This window comes from Adiantum capillus-veneris, chromosome 2 (assembly GCF_014529385.1).
Source record: "Adiantum capillus-veneris isolate H3 chromosome 2, ASM1452938v2, whole genome shotgun sequence".
In the NCBI taxonomy this organism is placed as follows: Eukaryota; Viridiplantae; Streptophyta; class Polypodiopsida; order Polypodiales; family Pteridaceae; genus Adiantum; species Adiantum capillus-veneris.
In genome coordinates, this window is record NC_140932.1 from 105,163,096 (window position 1) to 105,168,267 (window position 5,172).

General features: G+C 43.9%; 1 pseudogene; it reads right to left on the bottom strand.

The window, feature by feature from the left end:
* Positions 1–2,946: 2,946 nt before the first annotated feature.
* Positions 2,947–3,867, bottom strand: LOC147463326 (uncharacterized; annotated as a pseudogene).
* Between the last annotated feature and the right edge of the window lie 1,305 nt (positions 3,868–5,172).

Below are 5,172 nucleotides of genomic sequence, written 5' to 3' on the forward strand. Positions count from 1 at the left end.
TCGACTGCTCTTTTACACTTCCTCATTAGCTCCCCTGAGAGTCCACCAGATCTAAAATAAGACCACTTCGGGGCGAGAAGTTTGTCGTGCATCACAATACCCTGTAGCCCATGCTGAGGCCCTTTGTGCAAAATTTATGGTCTCATTGATGGGCGTGGAATTCCTTTGTAATGAGCTCTGTTGAGCATGGCAAATAATACACGTTCCGTATTTCGCTCTTCTTGTCTCTCTTAACTTTCATTTATTAATTCAGGCCCCTGTCACACTAGGGCACCCGCCCAAGCTGACATGGCAATGCATGGCCTCATCAGGCGGCCAGCCTTCTTGTCACACTGGGCTGGCCACATTTTTTAGAACTCCACCTTTCAAAAGTAATAGAAGACTCTACGCGCGCGATCACAGCCCCTGTGTTCCAGCGCCTCCCAATTCTACGAGGTTGCTACCAATAGTCGTCCATGTCTGCACCGTCCCATCCTGATCCCCTCATCTGCCCATCTCTTCCCCCTTTTGCTTCTGCGTTCCTACCTCAAGATGTTTTGTGCATGATTGAAGCTACATGATGCCATAAAAACCAGAAAATACCTTCCTCAAAGCAAGGTCCATCACAAGATCACTGAAATTCGAATGCTTTTGAAATGGATTGAACCTATCCATAAAGAATAGCACAAACAAGCTGCTATGCCATAAACATATTGAACATGTACGTCAGTATACCAAATACATGTATTTGATTGCGCCATTGCATGATGTAAAACATCCCGACACCAATCATTGTTTTGAAAAAGAGCAGCAAAAGCTTGCGTTTCACAATCCTTATAAAAAATACAACCATCAATGAGCCAAGAAGTGCAAATTCCAATTGCAAATGAACCATCCCTACCACTCTACACACATAGAAAATTGCGAAAGCTTCACAGTTCAAAAGTCTAGAAATCTAAAATTCTCTAAAATCAGTATTTTTTTGAATTTTTTGAAAATGTGAAAACGTAAAATTCTGCATTTTCTAAAAATCTGAAAATGTGAAATTCAGAAATCTGCAGTCTGAATTCTGAAATTCTGCATTTTCTTGATCTGAAAATCTGAAATCTTAAACTCAGGAAAATTCTAAAAACCTGAAATCTGCGATTCTGCAGATGTGAGCTTCTGCATTATTTGAACTTTCAAAAATCTGAAAATTGCGATTGCTCCTACAACTCCCATGCATCACAACAATTCGAATGACATCAAGTTCCCTCTGGCTCGTCACCCTCACTGTCATCTCCACTGTCCTCTGTGATAGTGGTGCCAAACACTAGTTGGACATTGCGTCGGGTGTGCTCCTTATACATTACTTTAGCAATATTGTAACCAGTCTCTCCACCATCAACATTCTCTTCTACTTCATTTGCAACACCTCCGTCACTCTGTCCACGTGCTATTACTTGTTCCTCAGTTTGCGGCCTAACAGCATGGACCTCACTCAAAACTAATGACGATGTCCGACATCCCGCATTTGCATGCGATAGTTTTTGAACTTCAATCTCTGCCCCGAGAACCCAGTCCATGTTGAAGTGATCTTTGTGCACTATGCAAAGGTTATGCATTACCAAACATGCCACAACAACAGACGGCATGTTGCGGAGATCCATGTCGCAACGCTTCAACAGTATACGGAAACGAGCTTTCAACATACCAAAAGCTCAACATACCAAAAGCCCTCTCTACTGCCATGCGAGTTGAAGCCTGTATAAAATTCCAATAGTACTTGTCATCATGCAAATCACCCTTGCTCCCTTTGAAAGGGACAAGCATATAGGGTCGCGCGGAATATGCGCAATCACCCACCATTCAAAATTCACTGAGCAAGCCTTTTTTGCACCACTTTCCAAGCTCACTCCTTGAGAAATTGACAGAGTCATGGATGGATCCTGCCCATCCCACATCGTAGTCCCAAACCATGCAGTTGGGTGCTCCTGTCAACTGTAGAAGAATAGAGTGGAAGCCTTTGCAATTGAAATAGTCCACAGCATTCTCCCTCGGAGCGATGATTGGAATGTGAGAGCCATCAATAGCCCCAATGACATTTGGTATACCACGGACCTTTTAAAATTCCTCAGCAAGCTGTACCATTCTTGCTCTCGATGGCCAGCGTATATAGAGGTCGCGTAAACCACTACTACAAACGGCCTTGCAAAAATCCAATATAATCCCTGTTGCTGTACTCCTAGCACAACCATAGAGGTTTGCAAGCACCTCTACATTTGCCCCACTTGCAAGTCTATGCAAGGAGAGTGCGACCCTGTTCTCTACACTCACTGCTCGACGCATGGGTGTGTCCTCTCGCTTCATTGCTGGATCCAATACTGCACAAATGTACTCAAATGTAGCCTTACTGATTCGCAGGCGTTTTCTAAACATTTTCTCGTCACAAGAACCTAGTAGAAAGCCTTGGAGGAAGCCTTGCGGGCCGAGGAAAGGACCAACAAGCCCGCCGAAGATGCCCACGTCGTCGTTTTCGTGATCTTTCCACTCGTGCGGAGTGCATCATAATATTAAGCCAAGCATCCACAGTCTCCTCCCCTTGGGTCTGTGGTGTCTCTTGGAGCAACATCATCACCACAAAGCACACCGCTGTGCAAAAACATAGCAAGGTCTCTGCAATTTTTCATGATTCTCTGCATGAAGACCACGTTCAGCACTTCAAGTAAATTGGTGCAACACATTAAGAATGAAAATCGCACAACAAGCTATGACTATAATACAAGCAGGCTGAATTTTTCATTTCAAAATTGACAGCAGATTCTTGTGCCAACACTCTATTACAAGATGAAAATGAGACATAAACTGAAAATGACATTTTGTTGTCCACCGATAACACACCATTACATGCTAAATATGTTAGGCAAGCTACAATTTTGTTTTCCTAAAACTAGAAAAGGTGGAATTACTGCCACGTAGCCAAAAATCTCACTCTTTCTTGACATGTTCCAAGAACGATGCCATGAAAGATTGCATCGCCTAAAAGCTATTTTGTCGCCTTTCCTCCATTGCCGCTCGACGTGCTGATTCTTCCTTCATATGAGAGACCAATTTTTGTAAGGCATTTCTTCTCTTCGTTCTCTTTGATAGGCATGGAGATACCCACCTCAACTGGCTCATCACCCTTCCCGAGAGAAGAGGTGTGACTTTTGCAAACCACATTAGTTCTGTCATGCATATATTCATCAAGGATGCCGTACCATTTGCATGATCGCTTTCGATCATTGCCTGAAATTGCATTATGTGCCTTGTCATCTCTATATTGCTTATTGACCCTTGCCCACTTCTTTCTACATGCCTGTCCATCCTTGTTGCAGTATACAAACATAGAAGCAAGCTTTGTTGCCACCTTTCCCCAAAGGTCCACTCCCTATTTTGGCATTTTGTTGAAGTCTTCATTCATCCCTCCTCTAATGTGTATCAAGTGCTCAACCCAAAATTCCTTCCACATCACTTTGTCTCCACTATCATCACTTTGTCTCCACTATCATCATCCTCTTCTTTCAGAGTGGCTTTTACCTTGCTAGTCTTTCCTCTTTTAGGAGCACTAACATCCATGTCCACCTTGCCCTCCTTTGTGGACTGCTTATGAGAGTTCTTGCGTGGCTTTGAAGAGCTTGCCTGCACATCCTCCCCGAACAAAAGCTTGCTATTCGCTTGCCCTTTTGAAATGGCTTCTCCACTCGCCACAACGCTAGGCATATTTGGAATCCGGGGTGGCCCAAAAAACATAGGACACCCGGGAGACGTAGAGGCAACCATTGCACTGAAGCCATGGGAAGGCATTTCATACTGCATGGAGACGGGAGTCGATGAAGTATATTGATAATAAGGTGAGGGAGTAAACATTGGCTACGACATTGGCTGCAAGAGGGTGAAATCTTCATCGGCTTGGTGCTCATTGGGACATTTTTGGGAATCCATTGCCCTATATGCATGCACGACAGATAAGTTTCACACCATCTGTATGCCAATGAGATGTTGTTGATGTAGCACAACACCTTTGGGTGCAGTGCAATATGTTCCAATTGCCAAAATGGCAACCCAATTCAAATATGCTATCTAAAAGCTCTCGCAACAAAAAGCAGTTTTGTGTGTGTGTGTGTGTGTGTGTGTGTGTGTGTGTGTGTGTGTGTGTGTGTGTGTGTGTGTGTGTGAGTGAAAGAGTGAATATGAACATGCTATATCTCTCATTACTTGGTGCGTAATTCCCAAGTGTGTGTGTGTGTGTATGTGTGTGTGTGTGTGTGTGTGTGTGTGTGTGTGTGTGTGTGTGTGTGTGTGTGTGTGTGTGTGTGTGTGTGTGTGTGAAATAGCGAATATGAACATGCTATATCTCTTTCATTACTTGGTGCATTCATGCAATGTGTAATTCCTGTGTGTGTGTGTGTATGTGGGAGAGAGAGAGAGAGAGAGAGAGAGAGAGAGAGAGAGAGAACATTTACCTACACTGTTGTGGTGAGGTCTTGCTCTGTGAGAGCCACCAAGCAAGCTGGTTCTACTGGAGAAGAAGAACGAGGAGAAGGCGCGCTTGAAGGCGGGTAAGCTAGAGAGAGAAGGCGTTGAGAGTGGTGATGCACGCTGATTGGCTCGCACTTTGAAAAATGAAAGTTGGTTGACCTGGTGAGGCTGGCCATCTTTACGAGGAAGATGACCCTGAGCTGGACTTCCAGCTCATCATCGCAAAAAGTGCCCAGTGCCCCAGTGTGACACTAAAAATTATGGGCGTCCCTGGTGATTGGCCCTCAGCCCAAAAGGCATTGGTCCCCTGTCCCAGTGTGACACGGGCCTCAGTCATCTAATTCTTAGAACATGAGGCATTTCACACATGTGAAGAACTGGTGGAGTTGATGGGCTATAAACTCATTAGTAAAGACGTGAAGACACATGGACAACCTTGTGGGGGGAGGGTCACTATGTATAAATTGTGTATATCACGTGCATTCAATGACTATTTTTAGAACTCCTTATATGTGAATTTTTAACATATAAAATACATCCTTTTCCTATTCAATTTATAAGTTTTTTTCCCACATCCGTTTCAGGGTACCCTTATGTATGAAATTTAATAACCCCTTGTGTTGCACTCACGTAATAGTCACATGATTATTAAGTGACCCCCCCCCCCCCCGACAACGACCTACAATTGTCACT